The 14,908-nt window shown below is 40.7% G+C and overlaps 1 protein-coding gene across 3 annotated transcripts in view; it reads right to left on the bottom strand.

Annotated features, from left to right (window-relative positions):
• FSD2 (fibronectin type III and SPRY domain containing 2) overlaps positions 1 to 14,908 on the bottom strand; it is an 83,487-nt gene that overhangs the window by 8,519 nt on the left and 60,060 nt on the right. For all 3 annotated transcript variants that reach the window (XM_027068184.2, XM_027068185.2, XM_027068186.2), the window contains one exon: positions 6,519 to 6,681. The gene's annotated coding sequence lies outside the window, so the exon portion shown is untranslated. The remainder of the gene's footprint in view (positions 1 to 6,518; positions 6,682 to 14,908) is intronic.

Raw genomic sequence — 14,908 nt, 5'->3', positions numbered from 1 at the left:
TACACATTGTCTCTCTTGTGGCAGGCAGCAGTTGAAATATCTGCCTTTTGCTTCCTGCCTTTGAGCTGTTGCTTTCCACTGGACAAGGAATTGAGGGATTTCATATGCAGATTTAGGGGATTTCTTCTCTTCAGCTTCCTCCTCTCTGGGTTTTCTCCCTCAATATCCAGCTGCTCTGGCAGCATTGAACTTTATCCACCAATATCTTTTCTTAAAAAAACTATAGTCGCCATATGTACTTTACATTCCCAGGACTTACTATTTTATAACTGGGAGTTTGTACCTTTTGACTACCTTCACCCCTCCCCCCACCCCTCCCCTACCAAGTCCACTTCTATCTTAAGCCAAGAAGTCTGTGGCTTTCTGCATGAGTTCTAGCCATCCCACACCTTGAGGACTGGGGAGTGTCCTAAGGAGAAAGCTTTGGAAACAGATCTCATCCAGTGCAGTTCACTTCTTTCAAGGATCAAATGTCTGGGTTCTACTGATTCTTAGTTACTCTCCAATTCCTCCAAGCCATTTAAACATTTTATTTTTTTTTAATTAACATTCAGTAAAATTAACTATTTTTGTTGTACATTTTTATGAATTTTAACACATGTATAGATTAATCACAGTCAAGATGAAGAACGGTTTCATCATCCCAACTAACCCTTTTTAACATGGTTCACTTGGGACAACTAATGAACCAAAACTCACACATTATTATTAACTAAGCTCCACACTTCATTCAGATTTCCTTAGATTTTTGCGAAGGTCCTTTTTCTGTTTCAGGATCCCTTCCCAGACATCATATAACATTTAGGCATCCTATCTCTTTGGGCTCCTCTTTCTTATCACGATGGCTTTATTTTTTTAATTTTTTATTAATGTTTACTTAGTTTTGAGAGAGAGAAAGAGAGAGACAGAGAGAGAGACAGAGTGTGAGCAGGGGAGGGGCAAAGAGGGAGACACAGAATCTGAAGCAGGTTCCAGGCTCTGAGCTGTCAGCACAGAGCCCAACGCAGGGCCCGAACCCACGAACCGTGAGATCATGACCTGAGCCAAGGTCAGACGCTTAACTGGCTGAACGACCCAGGTGCCCCTATCACAATGGCTTTAAATTGCATTTCCTTAATATATTGAACATATTTTCATGTGCTCACTTTTCATCTATATAATCTCTTCGGTGAAGTTCACCATTTTAAAGTGTACAATTTAGTGGGTTTTAGATTGTTCGTAAATATGAGCAACGATCACCACTAACTAACTGCAGAACATTTTCATCATCCTCAAAAATCACCCTATATTGGGGGGCCTGGGTGGCTCAGTCAGTTAAACGTCTGACTTTGGCTCAGGTTATGACCTCTTGGTCCATGGGTTTGAGCCCCGATTCGGACTCTGTACTGACAGCTCAGAGCCTGGAGCCTGCTTTGAATTCTGTGTCTCCCTCTCTCTGCCCCTCCCCTACTCGCACTCTCTCTCTCTCTCTCTCTCTCAAAAATCAAAATAAACATTAAAAAAACTTAACAAAAAATCACCTCATATCCATGAAACAGTCACTCCTGATTCCCCTCTCCCCTCAGCTCCCCCTAGCTCCCCAGTAACCACTAATCTGCCTTTATGGATTTGCTTATTCTGGACATTTCATATGAATGGAATTATATAATCTGTGACCTTTTGTGTCTGGCTTCTTTCACTTAGCATGTTTTCAAGATTTCATCCATGTGTAGCATTTGTTTTTATGAACATCCTTTGTTTTTATGGTCAAATAATATTGCATTGTATGAATATACCATATTTTGTTTATCCATGTATCAGTTGACGGGCATTTGGGTTGTTCCCACTGTTGGAGTATTATGAGTAATTCTGTTATGAATATTCATGTACCGGATTTTGTTGGAGCATATGTTTTTAGTTCTCTTGGATCTATATCTAGGAGTAGATTGCTGCGTCATATGATAATTCTATGTTTTGAGGAACCATCCAACTATTTTCCAAAGCGAATGCACCATCTTACATTCCTATCAGCAATGTTCCAGTTTCTCCACATTCTCACTAACACTTGTATTGTCTTTTTTCATTACAGCAATCCTAGTAGGAGTGAAGTGGTATCTAACTGTGGTTTTGATGTGCATTTCTCTAATGACAAATGATGTTGAGCATCTTCTCATGTACTTCCTGGCCATTTGTAGATCTGTGTTGGAGAAGGTCTATTCAATACCTTTCACCATTTTTAATTAGGCTGTTTTAATTTTTAGGTTGTAAGAATTCCTTATATATCATGGATACCAGACCTTTATCCAATTGTAGTCTGTAAATATTTTCTCCCACTCTGTGTATTGTCTTTTCACTCTCTTGATATACATATTGACACACAAAAGTTTTTCACTTTCGTATAGTTCAATTGATCTATTTTTTATTTTGTTGCTTGTGCTTTTGATGTCATAGCTAAGAAACTATTGCATTATACAAAGTCACAAAGATTTACACCTATGTTTTAAGAGTTTTCTAACTTAAGCTCTTACAGTTGGGCCTTGTATCCACTGAGTTAATTTTTGTATATGGTATAAGGCAGGAATCTAATTCATTCTCTTGCATGTGGATTTTCAGTTTTTTGAGCACCATTTGTGGAAATCATCTTTTCCCCATTGTGTGATCTTGGGACTTCTGTTGAAAATCCATAGGCCATAGTTGATGAGTTTACTTCTGGAATCTCGATTCTATTCCACTGATCTACATGTTTATCCTTATGCTAATAGCACACTATCTGGATTATTGTAGATTTGTAGTAGGCTTGAAGTAGGGAAATGTGAGTTCTCCATCTTTGATCTTTTTAAAGACTGTTTTGGCTATTTAAGGTCCCTTGCAATTCCATATGAATTTTAAAATCTGCTTGTCCATTTTTTTTTTTTTTAAGTTTACTTATTTTGAGACAGAGAGAGAATCGCAAGCAGGCTTTGCACTGTCAGCATGGAGCCTGATGTGGGGCTTAAACTCATGAACGTGTTGAGATCATAACCCAAGCTGATATCAAGAGTCAGACGCTCAACTGGCCTGGCCACCCGTGCACCCCTGCTTGTCCATTTCTTTAAAAAAAAAAAAAAAAGGCATGTGGGATTTTGCTTGGGATTGTGTTGAACTTTTAGATCAATTTGGGGAGTAGTGCCATCTTATTATTGTCTTCCAATCCATGAAAATGGGATGTCTTTCTATTTATTTAGGTCTTCCTTAATTTCTTTCAACAATATTTTGTGGTTTTCAGTGTATAAGTCCTGTACTTCTCTGTAAAAAGATAATCCCTAAGAATTCTTTTTGATACTACTGTAAATGAAACTGTTTTCTAAATTTCATTTTCAAATTTTTCACTGTTAGTGTACAGAAATACAAATGATTTTTGTACATTAATCTTATATCCTGAAACCTTGCTGAATTTGGTTATTAGCTATTAGGTGTGTGTGTGTGTCTCTTTAGAATTTCCTATATATAAATCAGGTCACTTTTTTTTTTTAAGTAGGCTTCACACCCAGCATGGAGCTCAATGCGGGGCTTGAACTCACAACACTGAGATCAAGACCTGAGCTGAGATCAACAGTCAGATGCTTAACCGACTGAGCCACCCAGGCGCCCCATGTCATCTTTAAATAGAGGCAGCTTTATTTTTTCCTTTCTAATCTAGATGCCTTTTTCTTTCATAATTGCCCTGCCTGGAATCTCCAGTACAATGCTGAATAAGGATGGCAAGAACAAACGTGCCTGTTTTATTCACAATCTTAAGAGGAAAGCTTTTAGTCCTTCATCGTTAAGTAGGATGTTAGCTGTGGATAGGGTTTTTGTATGCGTGTGTGGTAAAACATACATAACATAGGATTTACCATTTTAACTATTTTTTAAAAATTTTTATTTATTTTGAGAAAGAGAGAGAGAGAGAGAAAGAATCTCAAGCAGACTCTATGCTGTCTGAGCCCATCGTAGGGCTTGAGCTCATGAACTCTGAAATCATGACCTGAGCCAAAAAAAAAAAAAAAAAAGTCAGATACTTAACCAATTGAGCCACCCAGGCACCACACCATTTTAACCATTTTTAAGTGTGTAAGTTCAGTGGCGTGAAGTACATTCATACTGTCATGCAACCATCATCACCATCCATCTCCAGAACATTTTCATCAGCCCAACGTGAAACAACTAACAATCTCTGTCATAGTCCCCACCTCACTTCAGGAGGCCATTTTAACAATATAAAAAGCAAAGGCAATCCAGTAACAATAATAACAACAATAAACCTTATAGGCCAATCTTTCTTATGAACATAGATGCAGAAACTGTCTTCTAAAATATTATTAGCAATAATGTATTAAAATCATGATCAATTTGGGTTTATTCTGAAAAGTCAGGCATGGACTAAAATAGAAAAGCTATTAGAATAAATCACTGCAGATTATGAAAAGCCATATAGTAAATCTCATTAAGTACATAAAAACATTGACTAAAGGTTAACATCTATGATAACAGCTTTTAAGCAAGCTGGAAATGGAAAAGAACTTACCTAGTAAAGGTTATCGTGGCAAATACATTTAATAGCAAAGTGTCAGAGCTTCTCATGGGCTGAATTGTGTCCCACAAAAATTAATATGCTGAAGTTCAAACCAATATCTCAGAACGTGACCTTATTTGGAAATGGGGTCATTACAGATGTAATTAGTTAATAGGAGGCCATTAGGGTGAGTCCTAATCCCATAGAACTGGTGTCCTCACAAAGAGGAAATGTGGACACAGAGGCAGACAACCACACAGTGAGAACGTCACATGAACATGAAGGCAGAAGTCAGGGTGATGTGTCTACAGCCTAGTAACACCAAGGGTTGCCAATAAACCACCAGAGGCTACAGGAGAGGCATGGAACAGATTGCCCCTCACAGTCTCAGAAGGAACCAGTCCTGCTGACACCCGGCTCTTGGACTTCCAGCCTCCAGAAATGCGAGATGATAAAAACTGCTATTATTTAAGCCACCCGATTTGTGGTACCTCGTTACAGCAGCGAATTAATATAGCTTCCTTTCAAAATCAGAACAAGACAAGGACGCCTGCTATCACTGCTTCTAGTCAACAATGTACTGAAGATGTTAGTGTAAGGGAGGAAAAAATTCTCTTCTACCCTCTTAGGGTCACTGGCTGGACCGAAGAATTAAAACTAATATAAAACAGATTAGCGGGAGAAAAGCATACAAATGTTATTACATTTTTACATGTACAAGGGGGCCTTCACAAAAGAATGGAGACCTGAAAAAGTGACCAGGGAGGGAAGCTTTAAGTCTTTTAGACAAAGAAATACTAAATTTGTCACGAATTGACAAGACAAAGGGATTTGGGCTACGTGTTAGTAAACGGTAAATGTGAGATAACAGAAAGGACATATATTGGTCCCTGTCCCTCATTCCTGACACAGCACTCCTAAAATCCTTTCGTGGATTCCTATGTGGTAAGAGAACTACAAGTATTTTGTTTTGATATTTGGCCTTTGACTCCAGTTCCTAAATCCCTTGGATCCCTTCACAAGTGATAGCAATGTCTTTTGTTCTAATGAGGTGAATCTTGGTGGCCTTCTGGAGGGGGGCTGGTCACCCCAAAAGACCAGGCTATGGTTAGAGGCTTGGACATTTCAGCCCCATCTCTCATTCTCCACAGAGAGGAAAGGGCTTGAAAATGGAGTTAATTATATATAACTTATTTTTATTTAAAATATTTATATGTATATTTAGGGGTGCCTGGGTGGTTCAGCAGGTTAAGTATCTGACTCTTGATTTCGGCTCAGGTCATGATCTCACAGTTCGTGGGATCAAGCACAGAGCCTACTTGGGATTCTCTCTCCCTCCCTCTGCCCCTCCCCTGCCTGTTCTCTCCCCCTCTCCCTCTCAAAATAAATAAACTTAAAAATATATTTATACTTAACATAATTTATATATTATATATTTTTGTATATTAAAGTATATATTCTCTATATGCCTATAATCATTTATAACAAATTATTATTACTCTTATGTAAATCATCATACTAGATATATTAAATCCTAGGTGTCAGACATATTAACTTAGCGTTTGTAACTACCCAACAGGTAGACGGGAAGAAGCCTTATATACCACGGAGAGAATGTGATCTATCTCGTAGTCCCCTAAGGAGCTACTGGAATAGGAATTTTGTAATTAAATAAGTTCTAGAGAATTACTAGTGGCCAGTGTGAAAGATAATGGAAACTGGGAAAGCAGGCTTTTGGGGATGGCTGGATGAAGGCAAATGGATTAAGAGATCAATGTGTTAACTAAGGCCGTGCCAGGCACAATAAAAAGAGACATAAAGGAGAGATTGAGGTGACTGACACTTGAGAATCCTTGTAATTGGGTTGTGCCCGGACATCCTTTCAAATCTCCCTTCCTAATCAAAGTCGGTTAAGGGTTAAAGTTTCTTCTACTCCAGTTCTTGATTCATGTCCAAGAGTAAATACCACCTTATACTCTTTCAAAGTGCTAGAACATTAACTTACTTGATCCTCTCAAAGAATAAGTACAGACAAGCATTTTAGAATGACTTTAAAGGGTCTCTTTCAAGGTTCGAAGGGCACAGCCAGGACCAAACCCCAAATGTTCTGATGGCTGAACCTCATGGGTAACAATGCAGAGCAACTACAGTCCATTTGGTTGATCGGGCTGTTGAGAGAGCACAACATACACCTTCATGAGGTTTCGGTCCTGGCTTGTTACAGATAAAGCTTCATTTCTAGCCTTCATTTCATCTCTATCCAGAATCATTCCAAGAGAAGACATTTAGAGGCCTTCAAATCAGGAAGATCATCACCAGTATCTTCCTCAATAGTCAGGTGGGACTTCTTTTTTTAATTTGAGAGAGAGGATGAACAGGGGAGAGGCACAGAGGGAGAGAAAGAGAATCCTAAGGAGGCTCCATGCCCAGTGTGGAGTTCGACTCGGGGCTCAATTCCACAACCCTGGGACCATGAGCTGAGTTGAAATCAAGAGCGGATGCTCAACTGACTCACCAGGCACCCTGGTGGGACTTCACAGCATCCAAACAAACCTGCGGAGTTTGCTCTCACCAAGTGACCCTTCTCATAGCCTCTAAAGCACAGAGGATTTGTTTATCCCCTTATCTTGATTGAGTTACTCTCCTCACCCCACCACTGGTTCCTGCCTCCAGTGGAATGCCAGGAACCCCCCACTGCCCAGCCAAGGAACAAGCTAAAGCAAGTAAGAACCACCTTTCCTCTACAACAGTGTTATATCACAAACAACTGCCGTCACTTGGTCCTTTCAAAAGAGAATGAGCTTTTATCTGTATGTAACTAACTGTGAATGTATGTGTATCTGAATAGACTGATTCATCTGTGTTGAACTTGGGGAAACCTTCAGGGTGCTTCTGTGGAATTCCTGCATTTGCTTTTGTGGCTCTGAGGTCTCAGGAGGACAGAGAACTCCTTACCATCCTGGATCTTCTCTGCACACATATGAGAACATCTGAATGCTAAAATTCTGAATGTTTGGGTTTTGAGTGAAATGAGGGATCCTGGAGTCTGAGAGGTGGGTTTTACATTTGTTTAATAAGTTTATCTCCTCTTCTTAAAGCCCATTAACTATTTGTTATCGACCTGGCTTTACTGGCCAGTCTACCAGAGGGAGGAACAAAGGGAGGGGATTGTCCACTGCAACCCCCAGAGGACACCGTCAGCATGACGGGCCGCTGTAAGACTGTGACCACCTCTTTACTGGAGACATTCTCCAGAGGCAACAGCTGGGACTTACCTGAGTGTGCACAGGTTACACTCTGGGCGATTCAAAGCCTTATACAAATGTGCCACCCTTTCAGGCTCCAAGGTACTCCGGGCCACCTTTGTATTTGTGAGATTTTTGTTTGTGGTTAAGAACAGAGGCAAACTTGTCACAATCAGAAGTGCAAAACGTCCCTCAAACATTCAGTAAAGACACACAGGTAAGCAATGACCCAAACTGAAGTCTTGAAAGTAATCAGAAAAACCATATGTGAACCCGAAATGGAGTACTCTGTGAAAATCTTAAAAAAGACAAACCTAGGGGCGCCTGGGTGGCGCAGTCGGTTAAGCGTCCGACTTCAGCCAGGTCACGATCTCGCGGTCCGTGAGTTCGAGCCCCGCGTCAGGCTCTGGGCTGATGGCTCAGAGCCTGGAGCCTGTTTCCGATTCTGTGTCTCCCACTCTCTCTCTGCCCCTCCCCCGTTCATGCTCTGTCTCTCTCTGTCCCAAAAATAAATAAACGTTGAAAAAAAAATTAAAAAAAAAAAAAGACAAACCTAGAATAAATAAAGCTTATAGTACACATACACTATTTATTTGCACCTAAGAAATAGTTTAAGGGGTGCCTGGGTGGCTCAGTGGGTTGAGCGTCCGACTTCAGTTCAGGTCACGATCTCATGGCTCGTGAGTTTGAGCCCCGCGTCGGGCTCTGTGCTGACGGCTGAGGGCCTGGAGCCTGCTTCGGATTCTGTGTCTCCCTCTCTCTCTGCCTCTCCCCTGCTCACGCTCTCTCTCCCTCTCTCTCTTGAAAATAAATAAACATTAAAAAAATAGCTTAAGCAGAAATTTTCCCTCTAATCCTATTTGACACACAACTCACAACTCCACCTCTGTTTTGTGAAAACTGTCAGACTCCAACAAAACATGTGCAGAGGAGCAAAGGGCCAAGAGCGACTAAGGGACTCTTGAGAATAAGGTTGGATGACTTATCCCACTGGATACCAAGTCCAAAGCCATAGTAATGAAGACGGTATGGTACTGGTGCAAGATTAAACAAAATGACTAACAGAACAGATTGGGGGTCCCAGAAACGTTGCAGAACCGATTATTTTAAAATTTTATCTGAGCTGGGGTGGCTCGGTCGGTTAAGCATCTGACTTTAGCTCAGGACATGATTTGCGGTTTGTGAGTTTGAGACCCTGTGGGGCTCTCTGCTGACTGAGCAGAGCCCGCTTCAGATCCTCTGTGCCCCCTTCTTCCTGTCCCTCCCCTGCTCTCTCTCAAAAGCAAATACACATTACAAAAATTATCACTTGGAGCAAAGAGGAGATAATTTGTCCATTTCATTATCACAGAAACAAGTTAAATAAAACAATGAAAAAATATTCAGAGAAAACATTTGCCTCCCACCACTATTTATACTCCAGGTTCATGAAGGGGTGGGTATCACTAACTGGTAGCTGAAGTCACAGATATGACTTTCTAGATGTTTCTGCTCAGTTAAGGAGGTGACACCACAGGATACAATGATCCATACCTTATTCCAAACAGAAATCAAGAACTCTGTTTCAATTTTGTAGTGACATATGAACAGCTTGGCTCTTTCTAAAAAAATGTCAGGTTTTGTTTCAGAAAAAAATACACACGTAGCTGCCATGCTCTTCCATTTCTTCAAGGAGATCTAGGTTCCCATTTGGTGCTACTTTCCTTGTGCCTGAATGACCTCGGTATTTGTCGTAGGGAGGGTATGCTGCTATGTCTTTAGTATGTCTGAGTAAGTCTTGGGGCACCTGGGTGGCTCAGTTGGTTAAGTGTCTGACTCTTGATTTCAGTTCAGGTCATAATCCCAGGATTGTGAGATCAAGCCTCGTGTCTGGCTGTGCACCGGCAGCATGGAGCCTGCTTAAGACTCTCTCTGTCCCTCTCTTCTGCTCACATGTGCCCTCTAAAATAAAAATTAAAAAAAAAAAATTTAAAGTCTTCATTTCACCTGTTTTTGAAATAAGGTATAGAGTTGGTATAGAAGTCTAACTTGGCTGTTTTCTTTTGTTCTTCTATATGTAGAGTCTGCCTGTATCCACACCCCTTGACCCCGACAGCTTTCAGATTTTTTTCACTGGTTTTAAAAATTTTGATTATGATGTGGTTGGTATATATTTTTGTGTATTTCTTGTTCTTGGGTGCTCACTGAGCTTCAATCTATAGGTTTATCATATTCATCCATTTGGGAAAACTGTGGTCATTATTTCTTCAAATATATCCTCCCCTCTTTCTTATCTCTTTTAAGAATTCAAATTACAAGTATATTAGGCCATTCGAAGTTATCTGATAGCTGATACTGTTCAGCCTGTTAATCATTGATAATATGCTAGACATTGTGAATTTTATTTTTATTTTAGAGAGAGAGCGTGTGCAAGTGGGGGAGGGGCAGAGTTACAAAGAATCTTAAGCAGGCTCTCAGCGTGGAGCTCAATGGGGGCTTGATCCCATGACCCTTGGATGATGACCTGAGACAAAAGCAAGAGCTGGATGCTCAACAGACCGAATCACCCAAACGACTCTACACCCAATGTGGGGCTTGAACTCACAACCCTGAGATCAAGAGTCACGTGCTCTTCTGACCGAGCCAGCCGGGCCAGACATTGTGAATTTTACATTAACTGCTGGATATTTTTATGTTCCTACAAAATTTTTAGAGCTTTGAAGTAGTTTTAAGATGTAGTCATTTGGAAACTGATCCTTTTCTGATCTTATTTTTAAGATTTGTGGGGTGGGACTAGAACTGTATTTAGCCTAAGGATAATTATTCCCCACTAATGAAGCAGGACCTTTAAAAAAAATGCTTATTTATTTAGAGACAGAGAGACAGTGCTGGCTTCGGCAGCACATACACTAAAATTGGAACGATACAGAGAAGATTAGAGAGAGAGAGAGAGAGACAAAGAATCCCAAGCAGGCTCCATGCTGTCAGCACAGAGCCTGACACAGGGCTTGATCTCATGAACTGTGAGATCATGACCTGAGCCAAAATCAAGGGTTGGATGCTTAACCGACCGAGCCACCCAGGTGCCCCAAAGCAAGACTTTCAGTACTCTTTCAGTACCCTCCCCAATGCCTAATGGGTTTTTCCAGTCTTGGTGGTGGGAACAGGTGCTATTTTGGGCCCCGTAGCACTGATGTCAAACCCTCTCAGGTTGTTCTTTTTCTGGCATCAGGTTTCCTCACACACGAGCTGATCAGTACTCCGTGAACACTCAGTATGAACCGTCTGCCGATCTCTACATTGACCTACCGTCCTCTCCTCCACGGCTCGCTGTCCCGTAAACTCTGGCTGCCTTGGTCTCCTGAGACTCTCGGCACCGTGTCTTCAACTCAGTGAGTCCACTGAGGCTCCCCCCCACCCCAAACTGTTTTACACTGCTTTTCTCATTTCAATACTTTAGTTTGATATGACAGTAGATGGACCTCTTGACTTTTTAAAATATTTATTTATTTAGAGAGACGGGGCGGGGGGAAGGGGTAGAGAGGGGGGAGAGAAGAGAGAAAGGGAGAGAGAGAATCCCAAGCAGGCTCCATGCTGTCAGTGCAGAGCCTGTTGTGGGGCTTGATCTCATGAACTATGAGATCATGACCTGTGGCAAAATCAAGAGCCTGACGCTTATCCTAATGAGCCACCCAGGTGCCCTGGATCTGTTGACTTCTATATGAGGAAATCATCTTCCAACTTTTGTGCACCTCTTTTATCCTTATTGGTTATATTACTTTGATCTTTACACAGTGGAGTCATTTTGTTTCCTGTATTTTATATATAGATTCTGAAATTTCAAATTGAGTATATGGCATTTGAGATTGTACTTCTGTATGATTCGCTGCAGAACCAAGGAATTAGATCCACAGAGAAAGAAATGTAATCCTCTGTCACTAAACTTGTGCCACATGCACAAAAATGACCACTTCAAGGATCAAGGTCAAATCGAATCTTTTTACACTCTAGCAGTTGCTGATAATCATGCTACACTTTAGTTTTTGTACTCGGACTAACATGTCCTTATAAAACTTTGCTTTCCCTGGAGTTTCTAATAACCTTTTATTTGACAAAACGATGCATATGCTATTTCCTCTTTTGGTGATGATCATCCAGCCTCTTACTTTTACTGTTTAACAGGAATCCGCTTTTTCTTTCAAGGAATTCTGATCCTTTGGTATCCTGTTCTAATGTGAACCCATTATTTTTCAGGCTTGCTACATAGCTGATATCCTAGGATTTTTTTCCACCACATTCCTAGGGTGGAGTCCTTTTTACTAGATGTCTTATTCTCTCCAAAGTATACTAAGTAATTGCACAAAGATGTAGATGTGAAGTAAATGTGAATTTTTGCATATCTGAGATATCTTTTTCAATTTTCTACTTAATTGTTTGGGTGTCGAACTCTGTATCAAAACCCCTTTCTGTCTGGACTTTGAACGTCTGCTGCAGTATCTTCTAGCACACATTTCTGCTGACCAGAAAACAGATGCCAGTCTGATTCTCACTCCTTCTTAGGTAACTTCTGTTTTCCTTCTCTGGATGCTTTCAGGCTATTATCTTTAGTATTCCAAAATCTTGCAAGGATTTGCAGTGTGTGTGAGACAGACAGACAGACAATGCTTAAATTCACTATGCTTCGCAACTTTTCAGTAAAAAAGATGTGTATCTCTAATTATCCAAACTGTCATCCTTCTATGATTTCTTTTCCTCCATTTTTTCCCGATTTTTTCCTTCTTAAATTCTTTCAGTTATTTGGTAGATTTATAGACTGACGTCTTATCTTTTTTCTAATTATCTTTTTGGGAAAACTGTATTTTTTATTCCAATACTAGTAAATGTTTATTTTGACAATCATCTTAAATTTCTAACCACTCTTTTTCATTATTCCTTTTCCATGGTAACCTATTCTTGATTTATGGTGCAGTATCTTCAAATCTTTCTGTAGATACTAACTAAAGTTTTTCACTTACTCTCTTGGGCCAGCTCTTTGCTCAGTAAGGTCTTTTTCTTACCTGCCATTGGTTTTCTTCAGGTGTAGTAAATCTCAGTTGAACATTTAAAAGAAATTACATAAAAACAAAGGACCCGGCTTCTGGGTGGCTGGCTGAGTCTCTTCTGCCACTGGGAGTTCAAATTCTCCAGAATTCTCTAGCGGCCCTCCTCGAGGAATGGGAAGGACAACGTGAGGTACGCACTCATAGAGGACTATCAAATGGGAGACCTCACTTACGGGTACACGGGCAGAGAGCAGGAAGGAGGAGCCTTCCAAATGCCCAAGTGAGAAGGGCTTTCCTTCGCTGCAAGCTGGGGCCCTCCTCAAGCAGCTCATTCACGTTTCTTCCAGGAACAGTCCTCCAGCTTTTGTTTGCATGTAGGTTTAGTTGAGTGACGGCTGCAGCGAACCTGGTCATTCTGCATCAACCAGCACACTGGCTCTAGGTCCTGTCCTTCAGTTACCCTTTCCTATTAATCCTGTTGCCGCTTCGTTTGCCGCTCTTAGTCTGCCCCTCTTGGAGATATTCTTGGGAAGAAAGACTTCACACCTGCTAAGTTCACACTTGTAAAACTTCCAGGCTATAGTTTGTACTCTAGTGTATCTCCTAGTAAGTTCCCAGCTCATTACCACTGTGGGGAAAACAATGAGTCCAGGAAGTAGTGAAGAATCCTGGTGAACATCTCAGGCAGCAGCGGGGGAAGAGACCCCAAGAGTCTCTGATCAACAGTCTTTATTACATGTGTTTGTATGTTGCAGTTTTATGGCCTATGTTTAAAATCATCAAACTCTCCCCCTAAGTAAATGATCATCTAGTCACCCCAAAGTTCCCAGGAGGTTTTCCTTCCAGAGGAAAATGACTTTAATCAGAAAATTAAAATATTTCAAATCTCTTCTCCCTTCTATTTACATTCATTTATAGTCTAGAATTTTTACACCTGTCTTGCCAAATTGTTTAATTACAATCAATCTCTCAAAATAAAATCCCCTCTAATAACTGTAAACCTTGAGCTTATTAGCCTAAAAACTTTGGTGGACAGACCAGATCCTCTCCTGGGCCCTGGTTTGAATGGTCAGACTGGCACCCACTGCCACACATATTGCATATTACCAACACTCTTTTGGAGATAATGTGGCTTTATAGATTATATGGATATTTTACACAGAAATATTAAAATGAGTCACTGAAATAATATTAATAAACAAGCGTATGAAATTGTTCACATACAGAACAAATAAACCTTAAAATAGTTGGTATTAATCTAAGGAAGTTGTGGGTTGAAACATTTTAATTTTTCTCATAATACCCTAATACTGATTTACTAACCAAAAAGGAAGCACTTTTACACAATGAGAAAACTCTCAAGAATCAGGGGGACTTTGGGGTGCCTGGGTGGCTCAGTCGGTTAAGCGTCCGACTTCAGCTCAGGTCATGATCTCACAGTCCAGTTTGGGCCCTGCGTCGGGCTCTGTGCTGACAGCTCAGAGCCTGGAGCCTGCTTCGCATTCTGTCTCTCCCTCTCTCTCTGCCCCTCCCCTGCCCATGCTCTGTCTCTCTCTGTCTGAAAAATAAATAAAAACATTAAAAAATTTTTTAATTAAAAAAAAAGAATCAGGGGGAATTTGGTGGAAGAAAAACTAGTATTAGAACGATGACAAGACTTATTCAGGGGTGCCTGGATGGCTCAGTCGGTTGAGCGTCTGACTTCAGCTCAGGTCATGATCTCTCAGTCTGTGAGTTCGAGCCCCGCGTCGGGCTCTGTGCTGACAGCTCGGAGCTTGGAGCCTGCTTTGGATTCTGTGTCTCCCTCTCTCTCTCTGCCCCTCCCCTGCTCATGCTCTGTCTCTTACTCTCAAAAATGAATAAATGTTAAAAAAAAAAAAATTAAAAAAAAATAAAAAGACTTATTCAAAACTCCACTAGAAAAAAACGCGTCATTCAGAACTGAACCTTTTCTAAATAGATACAGACTCCACCTTTCTCATCCATTAACAGAATCCCTACATTCTAAATGCCACCTAGATGGAACGCTGCAGAACACAGTCTGCATCGTATCCTGCATTTTATAGTCAGAATGACTCAAAGCCTCACAGGAGCTTCATTCCATAATATTCCACAAAATTAGCAGTCAA

The sequence above is a fragment of the Acinonyx jubatus genome, chromosome B3 (genome assembly GCF_027475565.1).
Source record: "Acinonyx jubatus isolate Ajub_Pintada_27869175 chromosome B3, VMU_Ajub_asm_v1.0, whole genome shotgun sequence".
In the NCBI taxonomy this organism is placed as follows: Eukaryota; Metazoa; Chordata; class Mammalia; order Carnivora; family Felidae; genus Acinonyx; species Acinonyx jubatus.
This window is presented reverse-complemented; position numbering and strand designations above follow the sequence as displayed.